Source organism: Rhinopithecus roxellana, chromosome 4 (assembly GCF_007565055.1).
Source record: "Rhinopithecus roxellana isolate Shanxi Qingling chromosome 4, ASM756505v1, whole genome shotgun sequence".
NCBI lineage: Eukaryota > Metazoa > Chordata > Mammalia > Primates > Cercopithecidae > Rhinopithecus > Rhinopithecus roxellana.
Genome location: NC_044552.1, coordinates 21,022,475 through 21,039,971, shown reverse-complemented (window position 1 = coordinate 21,039,971; position 17,497 = coordinate 21,022,475). Strand labels below are relative to the sequence as shown.

The 17,497-nt window shown below is 42.4% G+C and overlaps 1 non-coding gene and 1 pseudogene across 1 annotated transcript; one reads left to right on the top strand and one right to left on the bottom strand.

The window, feature by feature from the left end:
* On the top strand, positions 1–490 carry LOC104670938 (annotated as a pseudogene).
* Positions 491–3,130: 2,640 nt separating this feature from the next.
* TRNAM-CAU lies at positions 3,131–3,202 on the bottom strand. Its single transcript has one exon. It is a non-coding gene; the product is annotated as a tRNA-Met (tRNA).
* Positions 3,203–17,497: the final 14,295 nt, after the last annotated feature.

Here is a 17,497-nt window from a genome sequence, read left to right as displayed (position 1 = left end):
ATGTGTATCGAAAAGTGTTATTTCTGTTCAGGGCCCATCTACCCTGGTCACGGCATGATGTTCATCCATAATGATTGCAAGGTGTTCAGATTTTGTAAATCTAAATGTCATAAAAACCTTAAAAAGAAGTGCAATTCTGACCAAGTTAGGTGGATCAAAGCATTCCAGAAAGCAGCTGGTAAAGAGCTTACAGTGGATAATTCATTTGAATTTGAAAAACGTAGAAATGAACCTATCAAATACCAGCAAGAGCTATGGAATAAAACTATTGATGCAATGAAGAGAGTTGAAGAGATCAAACAGAAATGCTCAGTTAAATTTATAATGAACAGATTGAATAAAAATAAAGAGCTACAGAAAGTTTAGGATATCGAAGAAGTCAAGCAAACATCCATCTTATTCAAGCTCCTCTTGCAGGCAAGGGAAGCAGTTGGAAGAGAAAACGGTACAGCAGTTACAAGAGGATGTAGACACGGAAGATGCTTCTTAAAAATCTCTGTAACCATTTCTTTTATGTACATTTGAAAATGTCCTTTACAGACTTGGAACTGCTAAATTATTAGTTTATTTTTTACATAAGGTCACTTAAATGAAAAGTGATTAAAACATATCTTTCCCACATTGCCTTCTGCAAAATACCAGATATTACGAATGTTAGATTGCATCTCAGTGTTAAATCTTCACTGACAGATGTACATATGTAAATCAGGAAAATTCTACTTCTAAGTATAGAAGTGATTTGTGGATGTAAAATGGTTATGCCATTTGGATAATGACACGAGGCAGCATTTGTATAATAACTAGTGGCAAAAATTCACGGCTAGTGATGTATAAAATAAAATATTCTTTGCAGTAAAAGATTCCCTTTATTAATGTTATAGAAGGGGGGATACAACAAGGAACTAACAATTTGTATGACAGTGTCAAATGTTATTTTGATTTTAGTATTTCCTGTTTTGGTTTAGTTGCATCTTAGAAGAGCATAATGACATTGTTTGATGAAGCCTAATTATGCTGGACTGTTTTGACCTGGTTTAACCCTTCTGATAAGTAGTTGTGGATGTTGGGGATGAGAACTGAATAATCTTTGCCTGGAGTGACACTACACTCTAGAATTTCCAGTTTGGAGAATACTCAGTTCTAACTTGTGATTCCTGGTGGAACACACTTTATTTTTCTAGCGTAGCAATGATCTAGAAGCAGAGGAATCCTAGTGTCTTTTAAAAGTTATTACAAGATTTTATTTTAAAAAGCTCCTGTTTTTGGAAAGTAAAATTTATGGGTATAACATCTGTTCATTATTTGCACATAAAATAAAACCATTTAAAAAGAAAAAAAAAACAGAAAAAGAAAATAACAAATGAATAAAATTCCTTTATAAAATGTTTAAATGGCCGACCATGTGACCAAATATACCTGAACTTTGTTTTCCCAGGAATATGGCATCAGGCATTGGTTATAAACTATTTTAAACAACTTCAGTATTAGCTGGTTTAACATGAAATTATTTTCTTGATATTTAATTAATTTTTTGTTTTACTTGGGTTAGTAGCTTTATACAAGAAAAATTGGTTGTTTCTGCAGTTTACAATAACTTAACTATAATTAATAGCTTATACTATTTTAGAAATCCTATACAATTTTGAAATATATATTAGTATTACAAAAATATAGCCTAAAGAAGATTGAGCATCATTTTGGCAATCCCATGTACCTAAACATGTCAAATAATCCTGTTTACCTCTCTTTTCTGGACACTTTAGAGGCCCACTGAAGTATTCAAAAAGCCAGGTGCCAGGGTAGAGATTTTTGAAATTGATGTTTGATTTTGGGAATTCCAGATTACCGTAAGTTATTTATTTTGCCAAAATGATGACTCAGAAATTTTAAAGAAGCAAAAAACCTTTTATAACCCTTTTGAATTTAGTCAACATGTTCACACAGAGAACCTCTTCTGTAAAAAAAAAAAAAAAAAAAAAAAAAAAAGGTAAAACATTCACACGCTTTCAAAAGTTAAAGGTACAACAAAGGTAAACTCAGAGAAGTGGCGTCCCATATCCCTTGCACTCTATTTCACCCAAGTCTCTTACCACCATTTTAGGTAACCAGATTCTCTGTTTTCTGGTTTATCTTCACTATGTTTTCTTTTCATAAAGAAAAACAGGTATGTGTATGTTTTCTTAATTCCCCTTCCTTCTTGAAGAAAAGGTAGTCTACTATAATATTCATCTGCACTTTCTTTACTTAACACTATCTGCTAGAAATTATATCTCTTTTGTAGCCCCATAGCGCTTCCTCTTTCAGTTCATGTTACAGTTTATTCAACCAATCTCTTTCCTGGACATTTAAAGTTAGTTAAAATGCTTCTAGAAGGTAAGCAGACAAAATAAAGATTATTGGTCTTCTGAGTTTGCCCATGGAATTCTGATTCACATAATGCTTTAAATGTACCCCAATGTTTTCTACCATTTACATTTTTAAAAAAAATCTATCCGAGTAGAATCAACCATTTTACATTTAACTTCATTGTTGCTTCTCTTTCTCATAACATTCCATGTGTCTAGTTTCCATAAGTGTGGAAGGAGGAGGGTACAAAAGATGTCTTTTGGCTATTGTAACAGATTGCTTTAGAGAAGAATTCACAGTACACGGAATGAAATTAATAAATAATGCATAGAAATGAACAAAAGAGGAAAAGAAGCAGCAGGCTCCCATAAAAGCAAAAAGACAATAATGATTTACAATAACCAATGGTCTCAGGCAAAAGTCTGTAACAGTGTTTTGCCTTCGAGTGCGAGAAAATATAAAATTATATTCAACCTCAGTGTATTTTCTATTCACTGGAAGATAGGTAATTTGTTGGAAGTTAACATGGGAATTGTCACCTCCTCTTCCCAAGTAAGATATGCCTTTCCTCTGAAATGAGTGAGAAAGGAATTATGCAAACATTTGGAGAAAGAAGAAGGAAAATGCTGAACACATATCTAAAAGTGAGATAGAGCCTCTGAAAGGACTTTTAAGAGATCAAGTGTATGTGTATGTATATATAGAGAGAGAGACAGAGGCCTCTTCTCCCCACAACCGCGGAAGGTAATTCCTCAAGAAGGGAAAAAAAAAAATAACTCCACACTAGCAGAGGATGGTTTCGATCCATCGACCTCTGGGTTATGGGCCCAGCACGCTTCCGCTGCGCCACTCTGCTAGTGAAACGCTTTCTCCACTCTTCTTATTTATCATGTAAGTGATCAGCCTTTTTTTTTTTTTTTTTGGTCACACTGCTCTACATCTTCCTATTTTTCTTTCATCCTTTCTTTCCCGGTTTTTCCTTTCTCCTCTTGGTCTCTTAAGATCAGCTCACTCTAGAACCAGTTCACTCCAACAATCCCCTTCAAATTGCGAGTTGCCCTTTCCCAATCTACCAAACATGCTTCAAAACATGACATTTCTTTCTTCAAGAGCTGCTTTGAGCTCAGGAGCAGAAACAGGGGAAAGTCGAGCAAAGCCCTCACAAGCCCTTACTTAGAGAGAATCGAGGAGGGCATTAAGTCAGATTTACTCTCCTTAGAGAGAAAGTATATTAGCCAGTTAGCTTTGTTTCCTGTCCCCAAGAAAATTTCTTTCCCAACATGGATATTAACTATCACAAGTATTTTTGCATATTGACCTAGAAGTATTTTTGCATATTGACCTAATGCCCTTTGCAGCTTTCCGGGCACCTGGTGTACCCAAGCAGCTCCACCTTACCCCCACCCCTATCCCCGCCGTTGAATTCATGAAAAGTGGCTTCCTACCCTAACCCGTTGGTGGTATGTCTGGGAACAGCTTTCTCTCACTCAGCCCATGTGGGCTTTCCCAGACAAGGGCCCAAACAGAGACCTTTGATACTCTTTCATCCTGTGCTATGTCAACAAAGTCCCTTCTGAAACTTTTCTTTTGCTCTTTTCACCGACTTGCTTTTCCCGTTTTTTCAGAGTTTCTCTGTCTTCAGGAAAGGCTTGTGTTTCCAGTTCCAGGTTAGGCATAGGATTGGTGGCCACTACTCTCCAGCAATTTCATTTACGTTTTTTTTTTTTTTTTTCCTTCTCTAGAAAAAAACAGACTGAGACACTGAGGCAGATATACTGGGGTTAGGAAGATGTTCCAGAATAAGAGCATGAGAAAACTGGCTGGAATGGTTCATGTGGACAAGATGGGTACTAGCAAAAATGAACCAGGTCCCACTAGGACCTGACCTGGGGCCACTAGATATGGAGCCATGGGTATTAACTATCACAGCAGGGATCCCCAACCCCTGGGCCACTGACCGGGTACTCGTCTGGTAGCCTGTTAGAAACCGGACCACACAGCAGAAGGTGAGCACCAGGAGAGCCAGTGAAGCTTCATCTGTATTTAGAGCTACTCCCCATCACTCTCATTACAGCCTGAACTCCACCTCCTGTCAGATCATCTGAGGTATTAGATTCTCATAGGAGTTCTAACCCAATTGTAAACTGCCCATTTGAGGGATCTAGGTTGCCCACTCCTTATGAGAATCTAATGCCTGATGATCTGTCACTGTTTCCCATAACCCCCAGATGGGACCATCTATGCAGGAAAACAAGTTCAGGGATCCCTCTGATTCTACATTATGGTGAGTTGTATACTTATTATATATCACAATGGAATAATAGAAATAAAGTGCACAATAAATGTAATGCATTTGAATCATCCTGAAATGATTCCCCATTCCCCCCTACCCCTGTCTATGGGAAAATTGTCTTCCATGAAACCAGTCCCTGGTGCGGAAAAGGTCTGGGACCCAGGCATCACAGCACTGAATTGCTGCTTACACTACAGGTGTTGCCTGAGTGCTCAGAAGTGTTTCCAGAAGCCAGTGAGACCCCAGCCCTAACCAGTTTCCAGGTTCTTGACACCTTCGTAAGAAAGAATTCAGGGGGGAGTCAGAATGAAGCCAAAGGCAAGAAGCTTTTGTTGCTAAGCAAAAGTACACACTTAGGGAAGTGCAGGTGGGCTTGTGAGAATGAGTCATGACCAACAGAGTTTGAGTTTTCTATTTTTATGGGCTCTTGTAATTAGAGGGTGGACTAATCATGAGGTTTTCTGGGGGAAAGGCGAAGATTTCATAAAATTGAGATGCCACCCATTTTTATATTAAATATGAGCAGGCTCGATCTGTCAGGGCCCTGGTAGGTGTGTAATTTCATACGGTAATTAGCATATAATTAGGTCTTGGATAGGGCATGGGTCAAATCCAGTGCCATGTTGGACCCAGACGTTTTCAGACATCTTAGCCCCCATCCTGTTTGTTAGGGTCTTATCAGCCCAAGCTCTTCCTTTCCTTGTAGCTAATTTTAACAGCTCCTTTTTTGCTGATATGTGAAATTACTGCTTGATGTTTCTCTTATGACCACCCAGCATTCCTATCAAATAGGGATGAGATTTATCACTTTTCTTGTTCCCCCTGCCCTCTCACTCCACTAGCTTGAACCCTCCAGAGTCTCAGGAGGCTGCAAACTAGGTGCCTGATCTCAGCCTCTTTCAGAAGGAAAGAGTGGAAAAACATTTTTATACCCACAAGCCAGGACTCCTCCCCTCCCCTCTACCAAATGCCCTCTTTTCCTCTCAAGGGGGTTTAGGTCTGTGTTGCATGGACCTCCTCTCGTCACAGGAAAACCAGTGAGGAAGTGGAAGGAGACTGAGCATCTGCCATGTAATATGCAGTGGTGTACCTCACTTACTGCTCACCTCCATTAAAAGTGATGAGGCTGTCTTTGTCTTACAGATGAGAAGACTGAGGCATAGATCTGTCATCCTTCACCTGTATGTTTCAATTTCATGTCTATGTTTATCAGGATGCTTTTTTTGGGGGGGGTGGGGGACAGGGTCTTGCCCTGTCACCCAGGCTGCAGTGCAGTGGCATGATTGTAACTCACTATAACCTTGACCTCCTGGGCTTAAGTGATCCTCCCACCTCAGCCTCCCCAGTAACTAGGACTACAGGCCCACAAATTTTTTTTTTTTTTTTTTTTTTTGTAGAGATTAGGTCTCACTAGGCATGAGCCACCAGACCTAGCTTTCGTTTTTAAAAGGTAAAGGATCCGACACTTTGGAAGAAAGGTAAAGGAGGAATTTTTAGAGAAACCAGTTCAGAAGAAGCTGTTAATGGCACTTACAGGAAACATAAATGTTTGAATGACAAGACTGGGAAAGAATTAATGCACCATAGGACAATTATCATAAAGAGAGTGGTGAGGAGATAGTGTGGAGAGTTGAGGAGAGGGAGGAATCAGCAGTTTCCCAGATCTGGAATTACAACAGGGCCCCAAGTTCCCATCCCACCATCAGGAAAGATACCCGATGAGAACCCCAAATGGACCTGCTGATGTCTCTTCACCACTGCCTTGCAAGTCCCTTTCCTCGTGTTCATGTGGGGACCTGCAGGTCATTAATTTACAAATCAGTCTTACCTGCTTCATGAGGAGCTTTTTCCCAAGAGTCATTTAGCAAAGAGCTTGGGCGATATCCTTAGCGCTGTAGTGTTGGCAGAGCTTTCTTCCAAGCAGTCAGAGAGCTTTCCTAAGCTCCTAACACCTCCTAAAGGAGCTGATAAAATTAGCTACAAGGACAAGGAAGAGCTTGCGCTGATAACACCCTAACAAACAGGATGGGGGCTAAACTATCTGAAACCGTCTGGGTCCAACATGGCGCTGGTTTGACCCATGCCCTACCCAAGACCTAATTATATGCTAATTACCATACCCTAATTACACACCCTCAGAGAGCTTTCCTCTGACTGCTTGGAGGAAAGCTCTGCCTACCACAAATGCAAGGAGTAACCCTGGCACCCAATTGCGTTTTCGCGGCTTGCTAAAGGCCTGCTTTCCAAGGCTGCCAGGCCTTGCTGAGTTTGCACAAAGAAACGCGGCCTGCGGGAGCAGGCGTCTGGCTTCCTGGGGCGCGCCGCCTGGTGGACTGCGGGGAAGGAGCGACACGAGCAGGTAATTCGCCAGCAGGTTCTCGTTTGCTGAAAAGGTGCTTTGGAAATGGCTTTGAAAAGTGACTTTGAAAAGTGACTCTCACGTAAGCCTTTGGTTAATGCTCTTCCTACGCATCACGAGTAAGGCCCTCCTCCCCTCAGCGAAGATTCTACAAATCAAGAGGCCAGGATGAGGTTGGTTAAGGATTGCTTTGTGTGTGCACGACGGGTATAGGCCAGGAGGGAGGCTGAAAATGCACGGCGCGTCTACGGTCATACCACCCTGAACGCGCCCGATCTCGTCTGAAAATGCACCGCGGGCGATTCACAACTGTCAAGACGTAGGACAGGATTGTAGCCGGCAGGTTCGAACCTATGCAGACAGGCGTAATTATATTTTCATCACCTTAAGCATCCGGAGGCTGCACCACATTGTCTGCCAATCACTTCATGTTATGTTGTCTTGCCGGTTGTATCTGTTTTAAAGCTAAGGAAGCTTAGGGATGGGGGTTGTTGTGGACCGAACTGTGTCCATCAAAATTCCTGTGCCAAACCCCTAATCTCAACGTGACTGTATTTGGAGATAGGGCATTTAAGGAGGTAATTAAGGTTAAATGAGGTCAAAATGGTGAGACCCCAATCCAAAAGGATGGGAGAGGGGGAGACGGAGGAAGGGGCCTACTCTAATGACCTCATTTTAATCACCCCTATAAAGACTGTCACCAAACATGGTCACATTTTGATATATTGGGGGTTAGAACTTCAACATACGAATTTGTGGGGGGCCGGGCAGGGGGACACACGGTTTAGCCCATTACAAACGTATACACTTTAAGGATTGTTATATCTTCCTGAAGAATTGGCCCTTTTATTATTATATAATGCCACTCTTTATTTACTTGGTAAATAAGTAAAATTTATTTACTTTACTCTTTATTACTTTATTACTCTGGTAATTTTCCTTGCTCTGAAGTCTACATTGTCTGAAATTAAAATTACTCCAAGTTTTCTTTTGACTAATGTTAGCATAATATGCCTTTTCACATGCCCCATTACACTGTGGCTTGTGTTTCCCTAATCATGCAGCTGAAAGTCCCACAACCCAAGATCACTCTCCAGGAATCAATGTGCAGTTCTAAAAGATATGCACGCCTCCCACTGTTCATTCACAGTGAATGACTGTAATAAACACCAGTGCAGGAGCCTAGGTTGTGTATCATCAGGTCTTCCACCTTCACAGAGAAGAACCAAAGCCCTGGCACTGGCTTTGTACATGGCACTGGCTGAGCTCCCATGCAAAAGCCACTTCCACTTTGCCAACCACACAAGTGAACCAACTTAAAAGTGGATTCCTCAGCTGACACCATGTGGAGAAAAGACAAGCTGACCCTGCCCAAACTGCAAATCAGGGAGCAAAATGATGCTATTATTGTTTTAAGCCACTATGGTCTTGGTGGTTTGTAATGCAGCAATATATAAATGGAGAAATAAAAAACAATAGTGAGAGGGTAACATTTTTTCCATCCTTTTTGGGGGTAGGGGAATTAAGTACTCGGTTTCAAATATGCTGAATTTAAGGTACAGGGTAACTCAAGTAGAGATGCTTGAGTAGGATAATAGGATATAAGGAATAGCCTCAGGCAAGTTCTAGACTGCAGCTATGAGAGGAGATAGTATAAAACTGAAGGGCCAACGAGGAATTATAGTGAGGTGTTATACAGGAAACTGAGAGGGGAAAAAGGGCCAAGACTAACACTTGAAAAATTGCTTTTTTTTTTTTTTTTTTTGAGACAGAGTCTCACTCTGTTGCCCAGGCTGGAGTGCAATGGGGCTAATTTTTGTATTTTTAATACAGATGGGGTTTCACTACATTGGCCAGGCCCCTCTCAAACTCCTGATCTCGTGATCTGCCCGCCTTGGCCTCTCAAAGCTGGGATTACAGGCATGAGCCACCACGCCTGGCCCTGAAAAATGTCTTTTTTTTTTTTTTTTTTTTTTTTTTTTTTTGAGATGGAGTCTCGCTCTGTCACCCAGGCTGGAGTGCAGTGGCGCGATCTCCGCTCGCTGCAAGCTCCGCCGCCTCCCGGGTTCACGCCATTCTCCTTCCTCAGCCTCCCGAGAAGCTGGGACTACAGGCGCCCGCCACCACGCCTGGCTTTTTTTTTTTTTTTTTTTTTTTTTTTTTTTTTTTTTTTTGTATTTTTAGTAGAGACGGGGTTTCACCGTGTTTGCCAGGATGGTCTCCATCTCCTGACCTCGTGATCCGCCCGCCTCAGCCTCCCAAAGTGCTGAGATTACAGGCATGAGCCACCGCGCTCCGCCGAAAAATGTCACCTTTTAAAGCTTGCGGTTGGCCTCACAGGAGAGAATTTGTAAGGAAAAAAGGATTTGGTGTCATTGATGCCATGAGAAGTGTTTTACGAAGTGTAAATATTAAGAAGGCAAGTAAAATGAAGACCAAAGGATATCAAATGGATTCAAAAATGAGGTCATTAGGCAGGGCGCGGTGGCTCACGCCTGTAATCCCAGCACTTTGGGAGGCCGAGGCGGGCGGATCACGAGGTCAGGAGATCGAGACCATCCTGGCTAACACGGTGAAACCCCGTCTCTACTAAAAAATACAAAAAAAAAAAAAACTAGCCGGGCGAGGTGGCGGGCGCCTGTAGTCCCAGCTACCCGGGAGGCTGAGGCAGGAGAATGGCGTGAACCCGGGAGGCGGAGCTTGCAGTGAGCTGAGATCAGGCCACTGCATTCCAGCCCGGGCCACAGAGCGAGACTCCGTCTCAAAAAAAAAAAAGAAAAAAAGAACGAGGTCATTAGCAAAAATCATCACTATGTGGACCATCAGGAATAGGAGTCAGAATGCTTTCACCCATTGCGTCCTGGGCTACAGTCTTACCAATTGCTTGAGTCAGGTGAGATAGCATATACTCACACACCACAAGTTATATAAAGCAGTTTATTACTTACAGATAGGCAGCAAGAGACAACAGAAGCCTAAGATTCATGACAAGCTAGTCCTCCTGCATGGCTGGCACCTGTTGATTCTGTGAACTGCAAGGGCCTCCCTCTGATTGGTTCCAGTAGCATGTATCAGATGTGGGGAGGCCATCAACCTCTTATTTAGGAACCTAAATAAGTCTGTGGAGTGGGGGCACTTGGAGGCAGCCCCACTACCAGCCCTTGGATTGCCCCCTCCCAAGTTAGCCTTTTGTATTTAATTGTCAGATTAAATTTGTCAAATTTGATCCCCATTCTGCTGCCAGGCTAGCAAAGTATGATAAAGTTTTTCAATGGCCTTGCCAAAGGCTATTCCAAGGGGAAGAAGTAAAATCAATTGGTTATGCCAGGGCCAAGGGCTCTGGTCTATTAAATCATCAATATTGCATCTAGACAATATTGTATCATCCAAATATCCCTTCTGGAGGTTGGATAGCCATCAGCCTGGGGCCACCCTGCACAAGGCTGTGACAGCCTCATGTCCTGACTGCCAAGGACACAATGGAAGGTTAGGCAAACCACCCTGGATGGGAAAAGAGCCTAGAATGCTAGACACCAACCAAATAAGAAAAGATTCCAGGTTGTGGGCATGGTGATCTATAGCCATGGCTTGTTGGATAACCCTGAACATCTGCTGCAACACTGGGTTGTGAGCCAATCTACCCAGGCTGTGCCATTCTTTTCATGACAGCAGAATGTTCTGCCACTCCTCATCAACTACCTGAGATAGCCAAGAAAACATGTCTTCTCTTGGTTTTTGTCCATAGCTGTCCTTGAGATCACTAATTTGTCTTTCTGTGAAGGAGAGCATTTTGATGGTTTCTTGCTGAGCTACCCCAACATTCTTGCACTGCTGGGTAAAGATGGGCTGCATCATGCACATTCATTCCTTCTTAAGTGCCTCAGAGACTCTTCTTTTAGCCTCTTGGGTGTCTTAGGGTCTGAGTATCCATTTCCCAAGATCTCCATCCTGGAGAATGAGCAATCGCATATGTGTCCCAAAGCTAGAGGACAGAGTTGCATATTCCTCTGTTTCCATATTCCTTTCTCTGCCTCAATTCATGTAGCCAGCTCATTCACATCTGTGGGGAGGTGACATATGTCCCACTTATCATTCCTCCTTCCCCATAAAACATCCTGAAGCATGTCTGGCTCCTGCAGCCCTCTGCCCTGGACTGGGTACTAAAGGGCATTGCCCCTTCCTCTTAGCCTATAAGTCATGGTTCTGTCAGACCAGACCCTACTGCTATACCAATTTTATGAAGCAGGTTCACTAATTACCCGTCCCAAAGGAGAACTCTCACTGCATGAAGAATAGCAAAAATCATCACCATGCTAACCACCGGGAATCAGAGCATTTCCACCCACAGCATCCTGGGCTGCAGTTTTACTAATTGCCTCAGTCAGATGAGACAGACTACATTCACATGCCACAAGTTATATGAATCAGGTTTATTATTCACAGATAGGCAGTAAGAGACAATAGAAGCCTAAGATGTACGGCAAGCCAGTCCCCCAAGGTTCAAGAAAACTGCCAGGGTGATGCAGTCTCCATTGCATGCTCCCCATTTGCACCACAGCTAAGGGACCCTGAAAGGTAACCCACCCTGGGTTATATACCTCAGGGGCAAGAGGATGCAATGGGCAAAGCTTTGAAGGACATCTTTTTAGGGAAGGCAATCCAGGGCCCTATCTCGGCTTCTGTCCCCTTGGTCTCTAATGCCAGGAGTGAGGATGCAGAAGGGACCCCATGGGGAAGGAGAGATTGGGGGAGGCAATTTCTCCTCTCCCCACCCTCTTTCTCACCCCTTGTACATTAAACTCCTCCTTGCCCCCGTGCTGGGGGGCACTTGGAGGCTTTCTCTGGGAAAGGGTTTTTAGCTTGAACTTTAAAGACCTGGGTGGATAAGGAAGAAGGACCCTATACTTCTGTCCTTAATCAGATGAGGGCCAGGCATGTGAGAACCTTATATTCAGGCATGTCCTGGAGGACCGAACCCACAGAATGATGATGGCGCAAGGTACCACAAAAGAGCGGAGGAAAAGTCTCTCTGACTGCACCCTAGGGTTTCATTTCTGCAAACAGATGACTGGGCCCCTGTTCATCCCAAACCTCACTGGCAGATTAGGCCTAAGAGGAGGGGATAACACCACTTGCACATGTCCCTGTTGAACAGCTCTCATATGCTGGAGCAGCTGCGAGTCGATGGGTGTCTGATTTCTGAATATGATTTATCCAAATTCACTCACATTTCAGATGTGGATTTATTTTCCAAGGGAATGTTGAGATTACCACCATTAAAGGAACTCAGTTACTTGCCTAAAGTGGCAAAGACCTTCTTGACCCAACTCTAGTCAGCCTCCTTCATAAGTATTGAAAGCCCAGACCTTGGGTTTTTCTCTTTGGTTTACTTATTCTAGTTTTAGCAAGAATCCTGCTAAGTTTAGTGAAAAATCTTCACCCTTGGTCTGATTACCCTAGATATTTTATCAAATTCCTTATGTCTCACCTTGATATCTTATTACCCTGGCCTCCCGGCTTTTATTATTATTATTATTATTTTTTTTTTTGGTGTTGTTGTTGTTTGCTTATTTGTTTGTTTTTGAAATAGAGTTTTGCTCTTGTTGCCCAGGCTGGAGTGCAATGGCACAATCTCAGCTCACTGCAACCTCTGCCTCCCAGGTTCAAACGACTCTCCTGCCTCAGCCTCTCGAGAAGCTGGGATTACAGGCATGTGCCACCACACTTGGCTAATTTTGTATTTTTAGTAGAGACAGGGTTTCTCCATGTTGGTCAGGCTGGTTTCGAACTCACGACCTCAGGTGATCCACCCACCTCAGCCTCCCAAAGTGCTGGGATTACAGGGGTGAGCCAGGGTGCCCGGCCTTCCTGGCCTGCCTTTAGAAAAAAAAAAAAAAAAAAAAAAAAATCTGTTAGATCAGTTTAGCAAAGAATTACCCTACTTCTCAGTAATTTTTCAGCCACTAACCCCTGCCCTGATCCTTTGCTATAAACCTTCACTTGTTCTTTTGTATTTGGAGTTAAGCCTGATCTCCCCTACTGCAAAACTCCATTATAGTAGTCCCTTGAATAAAATCTGCCTTACCATGTTTAGCTAGTGTCATGAATAATTTTTCTTTAACTAAAAAACATAACAGAACAGCACAGATCAATACTAATAAATCCAAAAACACTAAAGAAAAAAGGTATAATCTAATTGGCTTACAGTAAGGGATAGTTGAAATAATATTAATTGATGGCATATAATCAATTAGTAATAAAATGTAAATTAATTTTATTTCAGATATGCTCTAAATTCCAAAAAAGCATAGGAGAAGGAAGAGGCTTCTTATCTGGATACAAATATTTTAATGTAACCAAATAACTAAATTTTATTAAACAAGTATGAAGTTTAACCTAATTTATGAGTAAAAACATATGCCAAAAATAGTAAACTGGAGTGCATCAATCTCCTGAGAATTTGAGACACAAATAGTTTTAAACACATATGAAAATGGGTACTTCTAATAACAAATAGGTAATAAAGGAATGTGACTTTTAGAAATAAGTTCATTTAAATACCATCTGTGAACAATAAATTCTTCAAACTTTCAGAGCTGCCGGTGGCTGGAGCCCTGTCCTCCAAATGGATGACAGGCACCTACTGGCCAAGAGTTCAGGTGACATCACAAGAAATGGCGCGGATCCTTACTGCCCTGTGCCTTGGCTTCCGCATCAGCAAACTCCGCCTTCAGTCTTCCAGGCAGCCTGTACTGCTTAGGTGGTAGCAGTGGCCCCACCAGCCCAGCCTCACAGTCCCTGGGACTCCAGTCTTTGGCTCTTACCAACTCTACCTGCGCTGTGGTGCTCGGGCCCAACTCCTCACCTGGATGCAGTGGGTTAGAGGTTGGGTGAACAGACTGACTTGAGCTTGGAGTCCTGAGCCCAGACCTTTCAGGCCAGGGGCAGTCCAAGTTTAGAGACCCAGTCCCTTCTACGTTTCCAGATCTGCAAAATTAAGTAAAACTATACCCAAATGACCAGTACGGCAACGCGGCACTGAGAATGCAGAGAATCATGAGAGCCACTCTCCTTCCTCGCGCCCAGATCCCAACAGTCACCAGAACACTGCGTATCCCACACTCTGCTCCCCAACGACAGTTACCTTGGCAAGTCAAGACCCCAGCCATTGTCACCAGAGGAGAGAGGCAGAGGGAGATTTGGCTACAAAGAAAAAGAAGACAATGTGGTCTTGAATCAGGATACTAGGCTGCTGACTTTGAAAATGGGAGGAGGAGCTATGAGCCAAGGAATGTCCCTGTAGAACCTGGAAAGACCAAGCAAAGCTGCTTCACCTCTGGCACTTCTGGAGGGTTTTAGACACCCTGTCTGACATTTTCATTTTGGTCCACTGAAACTGATTGCAGATTTCTGACCCCTAGACCTGTAAGGGAATAAAGACATATTTTTTAAGCACCAGACCTGAGTTTAAGAGACCTTAGTCTCTTAACCCCAAGTTAGAAGCTGCATAGTCAAGACACCTGCAACCCCCGGGGCAGGGCAAAGATAGGGACCCACATGATACTCCTTTTAGAACAACTCTATGTTCACACCCTTAACTGGAGTTGAGTTCAGTGAAACAAGAAATTATCCAAGCTGAAGTAGAGAGAGAGAGAGAGGGAGAGAGAGAGACCCATAGGGGAATATTTCTGCCCAGTTTCCATTTCCTGTGGGTGGCACACATGACAACCACTACATTACAAAAACCACCATACACCTAGGAGCTATCTTTAAAATTTAAAATGGACATTTCCTGAATGGCTTGCGTTCAGTATTGTGAAACTATTTTTTCTTTTAGAGCATTTTCATATTTGTGGCCCTTTTTTTCTTTCCTTATATATTCCATTTATCAAAACCAACAATACCCAAAATCCATGATTCAAGACAAAGGAAGGCTTTTGCCCAGTGACCCAAATCCTCACAAATACCATGTCATCATGTCAGGAAACTTCAGGCAGAATAAGGAGGAATTTTATTTCAATACCATTGTCCATACTGTCCTATGCCTTTTTCTGTATCCTTCCAATACACCCAAACATTAACCTCTTGATTACAAAAAAAAAAAAAAAAAAAAAAAAAAAAAAAGACTTTTTAGAAACCAGGACCCAAAGGGAGGGGCTTTGGAGACCTTTAGCATTTTCTGTCAAGGAAACGCTTTGCCATAAGAGACTGTGGAGTGAGGTGGGGTGAGGGGACCACCTGTGACCAGTTATCTTCCTGGCCAGCAAGAAGGCAGGGGACTGAGTGTAATCAGGTGTCTTCCAAGAAGTGGCAAGCATGCCAGTCAGATAATTTAACTTAGTTTCTTCCCCTCCTCATACAATTTGCCACCATTCCCTCTGGCATTAGTCATTCAGCTACTGCCTCACCCACCGTATTTTGTGTAACTCTGTAATTTTAATTTTGGTATTGTACTGTACATCCTGATATATATTTTGTTTCTTAGATTTTACTTTGCACTGAAAAATCCACCTGTTGTGGTATATATACATCTGCTTCCTTAGTTGTGACTCCTGCAAAACATGAAACTTCATACAAACTTGTATTCACTGCAGTATTTACTCATTCTGGTGATGGACATGCAGGTTACCCCAACTCTCTGCTGCCTGAAGTTGCTGCAGTGACTAGATTCTATGAAGCCACTACAGAGCTAAGCTGGAATTTCACTGAGAGACATTCGTAGAAGTGGGATTGCTGGGTAGTCATCAAAAAGGCTATATAGAAATAAACACTTGTTTAATGCCCATACAGTGAAATCTAAGACCTAGATTGTTAAGATTAAGATCTTACCTTAGCCAGGTGTGGTGATGGGCACCTGTAGTCCCAGCTACTTGGGAGGCTGAGACAGGAGAATGGCGTGAACCCATGAGGCGGAGCTTGCAGTGACCTGAGATCGCGCCACTGCACTCCAGCCTGGACAACAGAACAAGACTCCATTTCAAAATAAATAAATAAACAAATAAATAAATAAAATAAATGATCTTACCTTTATTTCATGTAGAAATTCATACTTGTAAGATTTTTAGTATGACAAATCAAAACACAGGAAGTACACCTAACTCACACTGGTCTCAGAAAAATTCCCGGGGAAAGTGCCTTGAGGTAAATCTAAAATAATGAGTAAACTTATGGTAAAGAATGAAGGATTTGGGAGAATCATCCAACTGAATGAAAATTAGACATGCATGAAATGTCCTCCCATAGTAATTGAATCTGTCAGCAGTGACCTAAACCTGTGAAACCAGAGAGCTTACATGGCTCTGTCACCCCCACAACCCTCATGGCCTGATTTCAGCCCTTTGGGGAGAGCTTTGTTCAGTCCTAGGGCTTCCTAAGGGATGCAGGATAAATTCTCTGACTTTAACACCTTCTCTGTGGATTTTTCTGGGCCAAATCCACAGAAGTGAAACACTAGAAACTTCCTTTTTCAGTTCTTTGAATTCGGTTTTAAGATCAGCAATATTTTTCTGTGAGGAAGCTGCCTCTTTTTTTTATTTAGACAGAGGTACAAGGCGGAAAAGACTTTTTCTTTTCCTTTTTTTTCTGTTTCCTTAAAACACACAAGATTGAGCTCAGGTGTTCTCTTTATCAAAGTCTTCCTGTAGCTGAAAGAGGGTCTGGCTGATTGTCACTTGTAGAAAAAAGCCAAAAGAACAAGAATGAGGTGTAATTAAAAACAGAGTGAGTTTTATTATCCATGCTAGCAACAGGGAGTGTGGACGGCCAAAAGTTGCCACTCTTCAATTTCTGGAGAGAGGCAAAGCATTTTAAGAAGAGGAGCTTGTAATGCAGAGGGGCAAGAGGCAGGAAGTGCCCAGTGGGTGTCTCATTCTGATGGCTTATCTTGAATTATTGTTTCAACTGGTGAAGGGGCCAGTGACATCATAGGCCCAATCAAGTTACAAATTAATGACGGTCAATCTAGCAGATAATCTCTAGCCAACAGTGAATATTGTCCTTGAATTAATCTCCTACTGGAGAGATAATTCTGGAGATGCCTGGTCTGCATCAGGATTCAGCCCCTGAAGCTTCTAAGGAAATATATGACCAGATAAGTGGGCATGGTATGAGCTTAACAAGCATCCAGGTAAATAAATGAGCATAAGGCATGGGAGCATAATATGGGAAAGGGAAGGCAGTTTTAATGCCCATTCCAAGGCAGTAATTCAAGACAAAAGAAAACACATCTGCAGTTTGTCTCAAAGTTATGTCTAGAAACTGGGGAGAAAGAAGGAAAGAAACAAAGTTTTTAAAACGTGGTTTGAAGCTAAGCTGTTTGGTTACATTCCAACCTCCCACAAGATTTTGCTGTTTTTTGTTGTTATTAAAACAAGTAATAGGCCAGGTGCAGTGGCTCACACCTGTAATCCTAGCACTTTGGGAGGCCAAGGTGGGCGGATCGCCTGAGGTCAGGAGTTCCAAACCAGTCTAGCCAACATGGTGAAACCCTATCACCACTA